Source organism: Carassius carassius, chromosome 34, assembly GCF_963082965.1.
Source record: "Carassius carassius chromosome 34, fCarCar2.1, whole genome shotgun sequence".
NCBI classification, from domain to species: domain Eukaryota; kingdom Metazoa; phylum Chordata; class Actinopteri; order Cypriniformes; family Cyprinidae; genus Carassius; species Carassius carassius.
Window position 1 is genome coordinate 23,869,378 of NC_081788.1, and position 18,423 is coordinate 23,887,800.

Genomic DNA, 18,423 nt, shown 5'->3' on the forward strand with positions numbered 1-18,423 from the left:
CTTCTTCTAAGAAAAAGTCCATGTTGTACAAAACAATTGCTTTACTTAATCAGCAAGACAAACAATGCATTCGTGGCACTATATTAATAGTGAAGTTAAAAGAAAAATTAAATTAAAGAAAGGAAAGAACTACAATACCATTGCATTGCGAACGAATGGAAATTTAATTAAAAATAAATAAAGCATTTATATATTAATATATATATTTAAAAATGCATATATTTATTTAAAAAAATGAATATATTTATTAAAAAATGTTGATTATACATAGAAACAACATATTTTGACATTTATTGAAATGTATACATAAACAAATATGCATAAACACAAATATTTAATTAGTTTGACAGTGTAAGAAGTTGTTGAAGTCTAAGAAAAACTATTAAGGTATTTTGGTATTATTTTTTTCTATTTAAGCTTAAAAAATCCCAAACCAATGAATGGAGCACAACAGATTTATATAGAATCAAAACACGAAGGCCTTAAGAAATAAATGTTTTCATGTGAATGATTTGCTCATTTTGAATTAATTCGTGTTTCTTGTGAGGAGCCATTGACAATTTCGGTTCTAATGACTTGTTTGATGGGCAGAGGACAGACAGAGGTTCACTGCTTTGCTTGGGCATATTAAACTGTTGATTGTAATTTATAGGCTGTCTGTGAGCCTGTCGGCCTCCATTGTAATCTAATTCAGTGCTCGGAGGAACGGTCTGTCCTCTTGGATCTGCCGCTAGTGTGCGTTTGATTGTGCCGTGTGTCCTTCTCTTCAAACAGAAACCTTTCTACAAAGGGAAAACAATAGCATCAAACTGTTGCCATTTGAAATGGTCATTGTAATTCCAGCCTATGATCTTTCTCACTATTATAATGCCAGGAAGTGACCCAGTAGGCATTTTCTCCGTTGGAATCAGCCTTCTGCCTAACTACTGAAATCTAGGGTAAAACAGGTTGCAGTAACTTGGCCAGAAAACTGATGTTGTTTTATACATATGAACTTCGATGGATTGGGCATGGTTGCATGAATGTTTAATAAAAAAATATGTAACTACAATGTCAATGTGGACGAACTGGCATACGAAATGAGAAAGAATAACATGAGTAAACTTCTCTGAACATCTAAAATCTTCCCTTTCTCCTTCTCATTATCTACTAGCATGTCTCAGAGGAGTAAAACTTCTTCAAAAGAAAGGTATGGGTGGCTCTAAATCAATACTTGCATCGATTGAGATGCAGTGCAGTGTGGTCAGTTCAGCTCTTCTTTTTCACTAACAGCTCCTCGGGTCATACATCCACATCAGATGCTCATCCTCCACGCTCTGCTCTTCGAAGCTCCTCAAAAGACTTGAAAAACTCAGGTCACAGGGACTCTTCTGGCAGTCAAGGACGGCACGGCAGTAGATCTTTCAGCCAGAACTCAGCTATCGCTGCAGCATATACACAGTACCTCAATGCTCTCTTTGGACAGGTGAACTAGAGTAGATCTCAAGATGTATTCTTGCTGTTTTTGTTTTTTTTTTCTTTGTTTTTGAGTGATCTTTATTTAAATTACTACAATAATTTTGAACAGGTGATAACTAATAAAACATAATATAACATGCTATTTTTCAGTGTACCTTCAAGCAACATTTAAATTATTGCAATAATTTAATATTACAGTATTGTTTTATTATAAATTAGATTTATATATATATATATATATATATATATATATATATATATATATATATATATATAATTTTTTTTTTTTTTTTTAAGTTTTAGTAATTTTTTGTTGTTTTCCCATTTTTATAACTTTATATATTTTTTTTATATTTCTATTTAGCTTTTCCTTTTTCTTTTTTACTTTTAATTTGAGTTATTTTAAAAATCTTTAAAAAAAATTATTTCAATTCTTGCCAAGGCAACATCTCTTATTTTCGTTTACATTAAAGTTTTTCATCTAACATTTATAATATCATATTTCATATTAAATTATAATATATTACAATATCACATCTAGTATTTTATTTTAGTTCAATTGTAAAAAAAAAAAAAAAAAATCATAGTTTTAGTTTGCAATAACAAGACTGATTCTGCATTATTGTGTTTACAATTTCATATATCACTGGACAGTATCACCACATTACTGAAAAATAAATAAATAAATAAATATCCACTCTAAGCAGGTCTTAGCTGGCTTTAGATGGTCTCCAATCTAAACCAAGATGTACAGCTGGTTTAGTGGGGTGATCAGTCAGACTGACCAAGCTGAAAAGTGCCCCAAATCACTATAAAACCAGCCAGAGAGATTAACTAAAACCAGCAAACAAGCTTAGACTAGTTTGAGATGTTTTTAGACAGGTGACCCATTTATAGGTGCCTAATGTTAGCCTGTTTGTTTGACTTCTTTTGCATTGAGAAAATACTGCTGCCTGTCACCACACTACCTTCCTCCTCAATCAGGTCAGTAACAAGTGCCAAGTCAAAAAATTATTTCGGTACACTGAAGCTCAGTCCTAAGCTAGCATCTTGCTTCTGCTTTTAAAAACGATGCTATGAATCTGTCACAAGTTACTGAATCATAGTCATTTAAACTCAGAAGCCCTTGATTATATTTTCAAGAGTATGTCTGGAGAGCAGAGAGAGCCAGCGAGCAAGTGAAACCCAGAAGATGGAGACGCTGTAGAATAGTAAGACAGAGATAATGGATAGAGTTTAAGAGACAAACAAGACAAACCAAAGTATTCACAGCCTAAAGATCCAGCTTCTGCTCAACAGAATTGGAGGAATGAATGAAATGAAAACAGATAGACAAGGGACCCTATTAGCATGTATCCAATGGTAAATAGCCTGAAGCAACTCACCAAGTTGCATAACTGCAACCTCTGCCAGAGAAGTCTATGAGTAATGCATTATTTTTAATAATAAATATGTGTTTTGGGGAATTTGGAGGTCAAAAGTCCAAAGCATGCAGTGAATGAAACATTTAATGGACAGCGATGCCCTTGGGCACCAGCTTTACAAATCAATTAGTAAAAGTTTAATATACATTCCCATTCCACATTGGATTAACATTGCAGTTACAAGGTTATCAAGTTGGCTAAGTGCAGGAACAGTGTAATTGGGTGAAATTAAAGTTGACGAGTGTTATTTGTTTTGATGCTAAAATACTTCATATGTAAGCAATTTAAAGATTATTTATGGTGCTATAAAAAAATTAAGATTATTTGATTAAAAAATTAAGACCAATATGACACAGAAACACTGGTTCAACCAATGGTATGTGTTGGGGTAGGAAAGATAATAAAACAACACATATTAAATAACAAAACTGATAAATATTAAACAAAATTTAAATACAGTTAAGAAGGCCAAGACTGACATATGCTTTTTCTTTTTTACTACGAGAACAAAAACATTGGATTTGTAAGACAGGAGAGTATTCAGAAAAGCTGCTTGAAATTGATATTTCAGACAACTTGATATGTAATTTCATGAAACTATTGGCTCCATTTTTTTTTTCTTCAACAAATTATTTTCATGTCAAAGTGCGACATGCGAAATCTGTTAGATTATACAGTGAAGCTACAGGCAAAGTTTGCTTAAAAAATTTAAAAAAAAAAATAGAATAAAGAGTTTACTAATAATAACATTATTAGGTGCATGCATTTGCATGTTTATGCCCGAGTGCATCTATTCCTGAAAGTGCTAGCAGATACATACTGTATGTTTGTTTGTAATTAAGTCAAACATTTTTGTCAACCTTATTTGTATTGCATATGTGTATTTGTATAATTGTGTATATATATATTAAAGCATGCATATGTGCATGAATCTAAATAAAACTTTATGCAAGGATATATTTTTTCGAAATAGAGCAATAATAATATAGTTTTTAAACCATTTATTTCCTAAACGTTATTTCTTTTTTTCCTTTAATACACATCGCCCCTAAGCCATATACACATTTAATGTTTGCAAAACAAGTTAATTATTTTTCCCCTGAATCTCTGCCGTTCTTTGTCTGTATGAGTGTTAACATGAGGCATGGCAGGGCATGTTATGGTGTAATCCAATTATACAATCCCACCCCGCTCTATGTGTCATTGTCCCACTGAGCAGCTTTGATAAGCATGCTAACATCACTTATTAGTGATTAAAAATGGCCAATGTCTCTAAGGACTTTCAGCTCTCATGCTGTAATAATTTCCATATTTAGCAGTTTTTTTGTGTCACAATTCTTTTTCCTCTTTGTCATTTTGCTTTTTCATCTCTCTGTCCTTCTACCTCTCTCTCCCATTTACTTTCATCAGGACAGAGATTTACTGCCAGAGGAACTAGATGGTATGTACAGAACATGCATATTTAATATCCGAGACTAGCCTAGACAGACACAATACAATTGCAGACACAATCAGCATAAGATAAATAACTGACAAAACATCTGACACAAATAAATTTGATTAAAAATGGATTGGTATTGTCATGAATGGTTAGTGGCATACAGCGGTTGAAGACGTAAGCTGCATTAGTAATACCAGAGCAGTGAGTCAGCCAATACACGGTCCTATACCAGCACAGTCCTATAGATTATATAACTGGTACAGTATGTGGCATAATGTAAATGTTCTAAAGTAAGTTTAAAACCATAATCTGTGTGATTGTGAAACTACATTAACATTAAAATAAACATATAAATTAAACAAGAGTAGCACATTATAATTAACAACAGAACACACACACAAAAAATTTAAATACATTTTAAATATTAAAACGAATAAATACAATTTTATAGATCTAAGAAGGCTAATGTGGGACAAAATCCATATATGTAAGTGTGTGTGTGTGTGTGTGTGTGTGTGTGTGTGTGTGTATACACACACACCATTGTCCATTCATAACACCTAAGCCAAAGACTGTATTCTGCAAATTGAAGAAAAGTTGAAAGTGGGATAACATTTTGTTCTCCTTTCTTCTCCTTTCAGAGCTGCATGTAGCATTTAAAGAGTTTGACTATGACCAGGACGGGAATTTGCACTACAAAGATGTTGCAGACTGTATGAGAACCATGGGATACATGCCAACAGAGATGGAACTGATTGAGATCATTCAGCAGATAAAAATGAAATGTAAGTAAAGTAAGTGTTTCTCTACCGTTTAAAGGTTTGAGGTCAGTTTTAAACAGTTGCAATACTTTTATTCAGCAAGGATGCATTAAACTGATTTAAATAGCTATTTTCAAATAAATGCTGAACATTCTATTCATCAAAGAATCCTGAAAAAACCTGTAACAGTGTTTCCACACGAATATTAAACAGCACAGCAAATCAGCATGTTAGAAAGATTTCCTAAGAATCTTGTGACACTGAACACTGGAGTATTGTCTACTTAAAATTTAAAATCTATTAAAGTCTGTTAAAAAATTACTGGTTTTACTGTACTTTTTATCAAATAAATGCAGATTTGATGAACCTAAGGGACAAACATAAAAAAATAGAACCAATCCCAAACTTTTAAACGGTAGTGTATGTCAGTTTAAAAGTAAAGATAAATGTGTCTATGTGGTGTGTTTGTGTTTATAGGGGGAGGTCATGTGGACTTTGATGATTTCTGTGAATTAATGGGGCCCAGGATGCTGTCTGAAACCGCTCATATGGTGGGTCTAAGGGAGCTGCACTGCGCTTTCAAACAGGTGCGTATGCTCTCAAACGGAGCACACTTTAAAGTGTACATTAAATAGAAAACAAAACCCCACATCAAAACGTTGTTACATTGCATCTTTTTCCAACCCATAAATAATATTAGCTCTTCATAAAAATTCTGCATTCCTCTGTGCCTCTCTTAGTTTGACTGTGACGGTGATTGACGGATCACCTTTGAGGAGCTGAAGGAGTCCACAAAGACTCTACTTGGCGAGAAACTGAAGAAGGGAGAACTGGAAGAAATTCTGACAGACATCGATCTCAACGGAGATGGGAACGTGGACTTTGATGGTAAGGAAGGCAGCATGCTTTTGAATGTACTGCTCTGTTGAGCTGATTAGATCATAGCTAAAGTTCACACGACTCACTGAGCAGTAAACAAACAAAAACGCAAAACAATAACCATTTAACTTGTGTACAACAAGTCACTTAAGACAATAACAAAACTCTAGAGTGCTATCTACTGGCAAGCTGATAAAACAGCAGCAGCCCTCTTTTCACTTGAAGTAATTGCTCTTGGGACCTGCTTTTCTGAGAATATATGGGTAATTTGTGTAGCCTGGAGGGTTAAAAAGAGGTTTAAAACTGAGGGTGTCCCCATTTGAAAACACTGAGACCAGCAATCTTGTACTAAAAGTGGACTGACTAAATTTTTTTATATTCCTATGTCCCTCATAATGACATTCATTATTGGGCTTCACTTTTACAACCAGGTTAAGTTTGCTCTAGGGGTAACTGCTATACTGGTGTAACCCTGAGCTGTCCATATATCCCAATATGTAATAATATTCCGGACAATATTCAAAAGGAATTGCAAATTGTATTTGCAATTGCTTTTTTATTTTTGGATGCATACATTGTGACATAAACCAAACGTAATTTCAAATTGTGCATTTGTGTTTCCATTTTCTTTTTTGTGTATGTAACATGTCTGCCAAATTTTTAATGGAAAGCAAAGTCCATTTGATATTGGATTTCCAATGTCTTGTTAAGATTCTGTTCTTTTTTGGTATAGCAATAGAAAATAACATAATTGCTATTTAACTTTCTCCACGTCCTGCTTTTGCACTTGCATTTCCAATGCCTAGCACAGTCAGCTGTCAATCAGTCTGGAGGCTGGTGTTTATTGATGTAATCAGAAAGTATGCAATGATGAACTACTGGCGGAAAACAAAGCATCGTTAATCATTTCTATGAGGAAAATGGGGAATTTTGCAATTTTTGCAAAAAACAAAAAAAATTACATAAATAAAGCTGTGATTGCAGTCAGTACAAGATGCAGAGTGGTAAAGAGTCATATAATGGGGTGCTTGAGAAACATTGCACTGGATTCAAGAATGTATGGCATGAATATCATCATCACACAATGAATTATATTGATGAATTAAAATCAGAGAATCACTAGAAACTTGAAATGATGCGAATGGGGTGTTGTCCATGTGACTGTTCTCACGATCCAAGCGATAAGAAAAAAAAAGGACATTGATAGTGACATTTAATCACAGCTCATGTTCAGTTCGTAGGAGGATGCTCTGAATTCTGCTTCATTTCAGCATTTTATTTAGTAATATATTTTTTACATTTATTCATAAACTAGATTTGTATCTTTTTGGCTGCTTTAACACTTTGCATTAACAAGTGATCATCAGTCAATCAGGACACAGCCCGTTTACACTTGGCAACAGCAAGTGACTTCTCTATTTGGTAACCGATCGGAAGCAAAGTGACACATCATTGATGCAATAAAGCCTTATATATTCTCTTATATAAAATTAAAGGAAGCTATAGTAAAACATTTAAAGAAAAAAATTCAGATTTTTAGAAGTGATTATTTTTTATAATTATTTGATATGATTTATATAATTATTAAGCCCTTAATCAATTTCACAAGCTATCTTAGTTTAATAGTAATTATTAAGCTTTTATTTTAAATTAATATACAGGTGCATCTCAAAAAACTATGGAAAAGGTCTTTATTTTTTGTAATAAAAAAACTTTCTTATATTCTAGATTCACTGCACACAAATTGAAATATTTCTGTAGTTTTTTTTGTTTTAATTCTGATGGTTATGATTTACAGCTTACAGAACTCAGTATCTAAAAAAATTGAATATTCCATTTTGAGCTTGATTAGTTAGATTAATTTTGAGTATAAATACTGGGTACCTCTTGGGCTAATTAAGAACATGCAACCACAATTATGGGAAAGACTACTGACTTGACAGTTGTCCACAAGACAATCATCAACACCCTCCACAAGGAGGGTAAGCCACAGAAGGTCATTGCTGAAAGGGCTGGCTGTTCACAGAGTGCTGTATCAAAATATATTCATAGAAAGTTGACTGGAAGGAAAAAGTGAGGTAGGAAAAGGTGCACAAGCAACAGGGATGACCACAGCCTTGGGAAGATTGCCAGGAAAAGCCCATTCAAGAACTTGGAAGAGCTTCACAAGGAGTGGACTGAAACCTTGACTTCTTCATCTTGTACAAACTTTTCATCTTTGGTAGTGAATCGCACCGACTCTCTCAGGACAAGTGAATCACAATTTCAAAGCATGTTATTGGCTGTTCATTACTGATGTCACACTTTCATGTGAACATGCTCCATTAACTCAGGATCAAGCCTGAGTTGACAAAGAAAGTTGATGATCAGCTTTATGGTACCAACAAAACTGCATTGGACTGGTTTGGTTTTGTCAACTCAAAACTAATCCTGTAACCCTGAGTTTGTTCAGCCACCATCATAAGCCCCGGATCTCTCTTTCCGTGCAATATTTAAATAAGTCTTTTGGCAGTTTGGGAGATAGGGGGGCGGAATTTTGCGTGACGTCAACCTGCGAATGCAGACACGATGGCTGGATTGCATTTACATTACACTGAGATCTGATCACAATGCCTCCCCAACTACCTCAGGACATGCCAATCATATAACATTCTGATCAGAAAGGTGTTTACACTTGTCTTTTCAATGTGTATGTGGACAACATCTGGATACAGGTCGCATTTTAAAGGCTTACTCCAACCCAAAAAGAAAATTTTGTCATTAATCACTTAAACCCATGTTGTTCCGAACCCGTAAAAGCTTAGTTCGTCTTATGAACACAATTTAAGAATTTTGGATGAGAACCGGGAGGCTTGTGACTGTCCCACTGTCTGCCAATAAAATACACAGTCAAGTAAAAAGGCTCAGCAGAGGTTGTTCTTCCTTCGTCAACTGAAAAAGTTAAATCTGCCACAGGCGCATATGACACAGTTTTACTCAGCTGTAATTGAGTCAGTTCTGTGCTCTTTTATAACTGTCTGGTTTGGGTCAGCCAGCAAATCAGATTTAAGAAGACAGCAACAGACTCTGATAGATCTCTGTGCACTACAACATCTAGGCATAAAAAATATTTTTTCCCTATGCCATCTCTATCTTAAACAGCTAACACAGGAATTATTACCTGTGTTCTATAATTCATGCATGTAATTCATTCTCCATCTCTAATCATTGCCTCTCTCTTAAGAACTATGTAAGTACTGTATATTTTCTATACATATACACAATAACGCATAATGCACACATTTGTACATAAATCTTCTGTCCCAGATTCATACACATTATTATTGTTGTTAAGTCTTATTTAAATGTTTCTGTTGTATGCATGTATGTAACAAAATCTTCCCACAACAAATTCCTTGTGTTTTTGCGCACACTTGGCGAATAAAGCCGATTCTGATTCTGAAATATGCAATGCATTTTACTGAGGATGAGGACTGTTTCCTGTGAGAATAGCCTACAATGTGATGTTTTATATAAAAAAATAAAAATTGTAGGAGCAAGCGCAGATAATCAACGATTCACTAATCAATTCACTATCAATAACTGCACCATCTATCCAACCACCACGAGAGAGAAACATTATAAATAATCATAGCAGCCTTACATCATTCGGGCTGATGCAGAGCTTGGAGCCCTCTCCTTGAGCAGCAAGACAAATACTTTGGCAGGCATTGGCAAAAGTTCAGGACACAGAGTTGGAAGTGTGATAGTGGAATAGTAAATAGGTGATAATCTATTACTATTACAAAATGATAGGGTCATAAAATATAAGACATTGGACATTTTTTCATTTCCATTCAAAATTTTGTTATATATGGAAAAGAAAATGAAAACACAAATGTGCGATTTGCAATTGTTTTTGGATTATGTCAAAACATATATGTCCACAAATAGAAAACACAATTGCAAATACAATTTGCAATTCCTTTTGAATATTGTCTGTAATCCCAAAACAACAAATATCCAAAACAATAGTGTTACTGTGTGTGTGTGTGTGTGTGTGTGTGTGTGTGTGTGTGTGTGTGTGTGTATACATAATATCACTAAAAATCCTACAGGGGACATTCACCCCCAGCAGTGGAGTAACAGACACAACTAGCAAAATTATGTTTTCTTGATTTTTAATTAAAATTTATTTATAAATTGAAGAAATCTGTTTATCACAACACAACAACAAACTGTAAGTGTCTGCTCACTTCACTCAGTCAGGTAACAATCTTTAATCTCTATTATACAGTATATTTTTCGCATATTAACTAAGTTCAGGGGAGCCATTTAGAGCTCGAGAAAACAAGCTAAATAAGCAAGAATTGGATACATATGTAAACTTCTGAAACAAACTTTTCACAACAACTTTCAAGCGAATACCGTCAAGTGGTATCTGTTGATTGGCACAGAAGCCCTCAAGTGACATGATCTCAGGGAAAAGCTTCACACCTTCACATGCACGAGAACAGGGCTGCATTCAGCCCCAACAAAAACGGTGCAAAACATTTTTTAAATGGAAACGGTTTTGCATTGAACACCCTGTTCTGATGACTTAAGAGTTGCAACTATGGCAGATGAGAAGGCCATTCTTTGTGTTCTTTTTGAAGAATTTTCAGAGCCTGATGAAATCGGTATAATATGTGTTTAATACTGCAAAATATGCTCGATGTTAGTCACTGCCCTTTCCATCCAGAATAAAAGAGAACATCCCCATCGAGGGAAGGGACTTGTGGAAACTGAGGTTCCTAATTAATGTGATACAAAATTTGCCTTGCAAACATTTCAGGTGAAGAATAATCCACTTCTTGCTTCCAAGACTGTGTTATGATCTATATGACCTTATTATTTTTATTGTGAGTACTAGGCTTATCATTATTGCTGATCACTGCTGTGGTGCTATGATATTGTAATATTTACCATTATATAATCAAAGGGGTATAGAAATGTTATGAAAGTGTCACTCCATCAGAGGTGGGTAGTAACGAGTTACATTTACTTCGTTACATTTACTTGAGTAATTTTTTGGGGTAACTAATACTTTTCGGAGTATATTTAAAGATGGGTACTTTATACTCTTACTTGAGTAAATTTTTCGGGAAAAATCTGTACTTTTACTTCGTTACTGTGGGCGACGCTCCTCTCGTTACTTTATCTTAATGCAATAAATGTTATAAATGCTTCAGTTTATTCCAAACGCGCCGTCTACTTTTCTCTGGGCAATGAGCGATGCCCATTCGCGAATGATTCATTCTTTTGAGTCAATTCTGTTCAGAGGCTTGATCAAACCAATTGGCAAACGAGTGAATTGGTTCATGAATCAGTTTGAATGAGTCGTTCAGTTCCCTGCCGCACGCGCTGAGCGTCTGAAGTGGTTCACTCAGAGTTGTAGCGTTTAAGAACAGAAAGAGCGTTGAAAACTTGGCTGAAACTGCACTGAACTGAAAGTTAATCTGCAAAGGCTATTATTTGCCAGCGATGGAGATCCTTATTAGATGAACACCGCGTGCGCTGTCTACTGTTCAACAGGTAATAACTTGGGCTACATTCGATTACAGTACACGATACCACTGTGACATTAGTTTGTTGTACGTGTGTGGCTTATAACAGAGGGCAGTCAAGTTGAATGCAGCTTCCAAAAGACAAAAAATAGCCGATTAAGATTTTATTAATTTTAATACAATCACACCGGTGCGAGTACGTTCAGCAAGTCATATCATCAGCTGCTAAATTCAGATCTGTGATTGCTTGCTGGCGCTTAGCCAGAGATAGATGTGTTTATACAGCACTGCGCATTATAACCAATCACACATGATTCTGTTGAGCTTATTAAAGCATTGGCCAATCAGAGGCGTTCAGATGAGTCATCGCTAAAATGCCGGTGCTTCCTTCACTCGCTCACTGACTGAATACCTCTTTCTGGCGAATTCTCTCGTCAGAAACAACAAAGTGCAGATGTGTGTACGAATCTTTAATTAAGATATTGATTTCACAGTGTTAACAGTTTCAGTGATTTTAATGGGAGTTTCTGAGAGATTGAAATCTAGACTGTCAGTGAAAATGATCTTTAATAATGTAAATGTTATTTGCTCTCTTTCTGAACAATGAAAGATTAGTAGCAGTTTTTATATCACATTAACTTTCAATGTTAAATTCACATTTAATATAAAGTCAGTCGTATTAGAAATATGTTATGGCATGACACCTATATCTGTTACTTAAGTAAACAGACAGGGTTTTATAATAATTTACATAAATTGGAGTAAAGGCTGATGAAATATATACATTTATACACGCACACATACATTACATACATTTTATCTATATATCTAAATAAAAATAGGCTCCGTATATATGACCCAAAGTAACTAGTAACTAACTACTTGAGTAGATTTTTTATCCGATACTCTTTTACTCTTACTCAAGTAACTATTCAAGACTAGTACTTTTACATTTACTTGAGTAAATATTTCTAGAAGTACTTTTACTTTTACTTGAGTACAGTTTTTGGGTACTCTACCCACCTCTGCACTCCATAATACAATAGCAACATATATAAATATGTATAGTATTTTTATGTTACATTAATCAGTATTTAGCACAGCTTTCTAAGGAAAGGATATGGACTAGACTAGAAGACATTGCAATTACTAAATTATATTTAGACAGACTTTAAGTTCCAGATCTATACTTTTGCTCTTATTTTAATTATTTTGCCTTTAAAGTAAATAAACAATATATACTTGCAAATTACATTGTGCAAGCGGTCTGTTTAATACCACGTGGTTTATATACATGTTGCTGCTGACTAGGCTGACATTTTTGACCAAACAAGAGAAAACGTATCTCGAACCCCGTTGCACACCGTTTCCAGGAAACATGCCGTTCAAATCGGAAACCGAAGCAAAACGGTGCTTGAACTTGCCCCAGATGTAGTCAAAGTGAACTAGTGGACTAAATGACATAAATTAAACTTACACAAACTGACAGTTTTGCCTCTGTTTTCTTTCAGAGTTTGTCATGATGCTGTCTCTCCGATAGCTGGATGTTTGATGGTTTTTCCTACCTGAGCGCTCAATCACAGATCATCAAACCTGTCAATTAAGTTAATACGTAACAGTAGTGTAGCCAGAAAAGAGACTCTGGGTGTGCATATGAAAATCTGGGTGTGCCACATTTATTGTCAGATTACTGTGCAAAATTATGGGATAGTATTTTTGACGCACTGCTTCCGTCCAACCATACTCATAGTGGTAATTTGCAGGTCGTGTCAAAATGTAGTTAATTGTTAAATGTAATAATTTTCTTCCAAAGACGGTTTATATGCGCGGCAAAGATCTCTGGGGAGCTGCTGGGGTCACAATCAGCTGCTGTTTGCTGATTGGTTGGCAGTCCGAATGTCGGCACTCGGCAGATATATTTTAACAAAATTAATTTAAAATGTAAATTACATTTTAACATTTTTAGCATTAATGCACCATATATTGGATTCTTATTTCTGTGCCCCTGAAGCCTCTTTCACACAGTAATACCAGTAAATTGCCGTAAAATTACCGGAACGACTTTACCAGTAAATTCAAAAATGCGCTCTTCACACAGTCAACAACATTCCGTCTTTTTTCCGGAAAAGCACCATTCACACATCCATTCCAAAATACCGGTAAATTCCGTGACGTCATTAACCTCTAAACAGCTGCGCTCGTATTTTTAAACATGGAGGGTAATACATGGTCAGTATTTTTTGTTGTTGGTTTCATTTTTTGTTTCAAACTTTAGTATTCATGCAACTACTTTTGTTACAGAGACATCGTAATAGACGACTGGTTTAAATAATTATACTCACCATTAATAAAACACCTGATGCTGTAGGGAGCTGACCAATTTAGTGAAATTCGTCTTGAAAGAATTAATAGCACAATGAAGTGGCGATTGTAAATTGCAGTCTGTAAGACGTGCGACATGGCAGAAAAGGTGCGTTCACAAATTTAAACTATATGCTGATCCAAATTAATATCAAATAGGCTAGTCTATCAGCGCAGATAAACAGTTCTGCGTTCAAATTGAGTTAAAAATATGTTGCAAAGTACCGGAAAAAAGTAATTACCATGAATGTGACAGAGGGAAATAGAAAAAAAAAAAAAAAAAAAATTATATATATATATATATATATATATATATATATATATATATATATATATATATATATATATATATATTTGAATTATTTACTAATAAACTAGTGTTTTCTGAGTCTGTGTCCCAAGGATGAAGTTGCCTGACTTGTCATCTCCTTATTAGACACGCATTCTATATGGATTATGATTGTAATAAAATAGTTTTTTTGTTTGTTTGTTTGTTTGTTTTTATTATTTCGTTAAGTAGTAATTTAAAGCTTTCTACTGATATATGTATCATGTCTGTGAGGCATGTAGCCTATTCGCTGAGTTTCGGTTTATTTTTGTAAGCGCTCCTGTTCAAGACAAGACGGCAGAAAGCATGTTTATTTTCTTTATTTTATATTTCTTTATTTAATATTATTATCTCGCTGGCACCTATATGTCCCAAAAAAGCGTGCTTTATCTTGCAATTTCCGCACAAAATATTCGATATAGTGTACATTTATATGGGTTTAACGTTAAAACATCGTTACATGCTTGAACTGTTTTATATCTTTAGATTTTATTTTAGACAATTCGTGATGATTTGAGAAGGCTAAACTGATCAAACAGGCTATGACCAACTCTCCCTCTCTGTGCTGGCCGCTTGTTACTTTAAAAACAAAACTTATAGGCCTGTTTAACGATCAAAAACTGCTCCAAACATACAAAACTGAACTATTTTAATAGCTGAAACAGTATTAGCTGTTTTGGGAGAATAGGGGAAAAAGTGTGTTGCGGGGCAAACTGAAAGTTGATGCCGAATGTCCAGCACTCTTCGTCACTGCTCCGACTTCTCGTTTGTACCCTATGTGTTTTTCCCTAGGTACAAACTAAAATAAGTTGTAAAACTTAAAAGTTTTTATTTTTTATTATTGTGTTCGGCATGATGGGTCGCGTGTGATGTGATTTCATGACGTGCCGCGGGTTGAGATCCACTGGTTTAGAGCTACAGGATTTGTGGAGTAGCAGGATCCCCAAATAGATTGACAAAATTCATAATAGGAACAAGAAATACTTCCACTACTACTTCGTTTGTGATGGTCGTCTATTTTTTAGATATTAAGACGCAATTTTTTCAGTTTATTGATGACCTGACTTTGTCCTGTGAATGCATTGCATCGGAGACAGTTAACAGTTATTTTATCATACGTCACTGCATCACTAACAGTTCCTCTCAATTGACGACAAATTTCTTCATCCGCCCGGATAAGGAGGAGCGCTTTAATTTCACTGTCGCTTCAGTTGGATGACATTTATTTAATTTTCTTAAACGGTGCGTGAATGCGTCACATTGTTATGATTGGCCCGGAGTAGACGTCTTACGTCACCGCGTTCTGAACTCGTACGTACTCATACCGGTAATTTTCCTTCTGTGTTCACACAGAGCAGAATTCCGTCAAATTACTGGTAATGTTATAACTTCTCATACCGGTAAATTGCCTGAACGAATTTACCGGTATTTTTTAAAAGATCCTGTTCACACATGATCTCTTTACGGCAATTTACCGGTAATTTTCCGGAAAAGTCTGTATGTGTGAAAGGGCTTTGAGAGTATGATTTAGAATGTTCAGTGGCATCACAGAACTGCCAGATTCAAACAGCTTTCGCGCGTTGGCTGGCACTGAGCCAGAGACGGACGCGCTCAGCGCTTGTCATATATCACAATTAATATGCCGTGTTTTCAACCACATAATGTTTATTTTAGGTTTCATACATTTAAATATACATAATCACTAGTAAAACAATGCATTGGTAGTTTGTAAAATACACACTGATGTCTATGGAAGCAGCAAAAACTAATCAAATCAAATCAAATCTAATCAAATCTAATCAAATGTAATTTGCCGACGTGTTTTATTCATATATCAGACACACATAGCAGAACAATAAAGTTTACTCTATTCTTCGTCCAGTTCAACAGCCACTTACTTTCATGTATTTCGGGAGAAACTGGGGAATTCAAGTGCTGTACGTTAAATCCGGCTGACAGGACTCTGAACTGCAGCGCTCATCTCGTTATAGATCAAGATAATTTATAAAGGTTTTTAAACGAAAAATCGGAATATCAGATAGTTGACATGGTAAGCAGGGTTGTGTATATATTTTAATAAAAAATGAAAAACTATATAAAACGAATAGCGATACATCTGTTAGTTATTGTGGCTGCGGTGTGTCACGTGACAATCATGACGCGTCGCCATGGAAACAAGGGGTCAGTTAAAATATTTGAAAAAAAAAAACTTACGCGTGAAAGGGTTGATTTTAAAAATATATATATTTTCTAAGTAAACAACAATAGCCCAAGTTTAGTAAACATTTTTTATTGAGACTATAAAAAATAATTCTGCATCTATTTTTAGGTGCAGCTGCCACTGTGGGTGGCACAGGCACACCCGTGGCTACGCCACTGATAGGTAATAAGTATATTTGTATTCAACAAGGTCTGAAGCTGTGTGAGAATATTCTGGTTATTTGATGCAGGGTGGTGGATGATTTAAGAACAGGGGCCCATTTCACAAAGGAGGTTAAGTGAAAACTCTGAGGTGCCTGTGATATTATAACACTGATAAGAATTATATTTGTATCGAGTCTGAAGTAAGCAGACGGCTTTTTGGCGGGAGCTGTTGCCATGGAGAATAGTAATATCAGCGCTCCATTGTCAGGGCTGGACTGGGATAAAAAAACCGGCCCGGGCATTTTTGCCCAGACCGGCCCAGGCCCACTATATGATCATAAACACCACCCATCTTTGCACGCCCTTAATTATATGCATACCAACTCCTATTCATTAAAACCACTAATGCCATGTAATGAGTGAGTATAGAAACGAGTGAGAGTTAACAGATGAAATAAGTCAAAATGTTATATTTATTAATACAGTTGAACAATACTCCACAGCGGTGAATCCTAAAACAAGCTATAAGCGGCTCTGGCAAAGCAATACCCGTGTTTCTTACAGGATTTTTGTTAAAACTATGGTGGTGTGTCCTCGGTCCTTCTAGGGGGGTTCGGGGGCATGCCACATACCGCCCCCCCCTCGTGAGAAAATTTTGTGCATTTTAATGTTAAATTCATTAATCTAGTGCACTTTGAGAGTTCAAAATTAAAAGCTCCAACCCATATTCAGTGTGCAAAATAAATAAAGAAAAATTCAAACCTCTTTTAGTTACAGTGTCTATTTACATTACACCTATACATAATAATAGTTATAATATTAATCCAATGACAATAATAGCCATATTTTGTAAAACAAATGCACAAAAAAATAAAGGAAACTTTCTTAATTAGTTGTACCAATTTCTATACTTGAAAGAGATAAGCACATGATTTTTTATTGCGTGATCTTGATGCAAACTGCATCAAGCTTTTATTTTGGCGGAAAACATGGTTTACAAACGCCTCTTATTAAATTTCTAGTGAATTGCGGTAATCGTCAACTATGCAGATGTGGAAATAATCTTCACTCATGACATGGCCTAAGTGTTTTAAAAGTAGTTATGCTTACCGCAGGCTCTATACTTTCTCATCTCTCTCCTGATCCTCCGTCCTCACTATCATCATCTGCCACAGGAGCTGATGAAGGTCAGAAAACATATATTTTGACACAGTTTACAGTGTCTGCTTTAAGGGCCTAGTTCTATTTTTTCACGCTATTTTTCTGCACATTCCTTGCGTTTCTTCTCCATCTTTTTTACAGATACACACTGACACTGCTGCCGCTCGCTCACTCGTTTAAAGTTGTGATTGGGCCAGCCCAGTGTCAATCAAGAAAAGAGCCAATGGGCCGCTGATCTACGTGTTTCATGGGCTGGTCTGTCAGAAAAAAAACTAACACTGACTTTGACCAATGCATTACACCGGCATTACCCAGCGTCGCCAATTAAGCAAAACAAAACAAAACGAATGGGCCGCCGATGTACAAATTTTATGGGCCGTTTATAAAAAAAAAAAAAAGTATGAGATATATCGGCCCAAAAAGCACGTCGGCCCGGTATGCCCAATGGCCAGTCCAGCCATGTCCATTGTTAATTGCTTTTTATAGTTGTGGTGCACCTCTTAACTCCGAGTCAGTCAATTTACAGTTGATTAAACTAACTCATATCAGCTGTTCTGTAACCGAAAACTCAGATTTTCCCATCTCAGGGTAAGTCAACTCAGAGTTCAAGTTTAAACTCAGAATTGGTTGAACCTCCTTAGTGAAACAGGCCCCAGGACAACGATGCTGCTATGAAACATGCTGCTGTTGTACAACCAGTGACGCTGCTTCCACCTAGTGG

General features: G+C 35.3%; 1 pseudogene; it reads left to right on the forward strand.

Annotated features, from left to right (window-relative positions):
- The first annotated feature begins 1,132 nt into the window (after positions 1–1,132).
- LOC132114801 (calcium-binding protein 2-like) lies at positions 1,133–16,799 on the forward strand (annotated as a pseudogene).
- Positions 16,800–18,423: the final 1,624 nt, after the last annotated feature.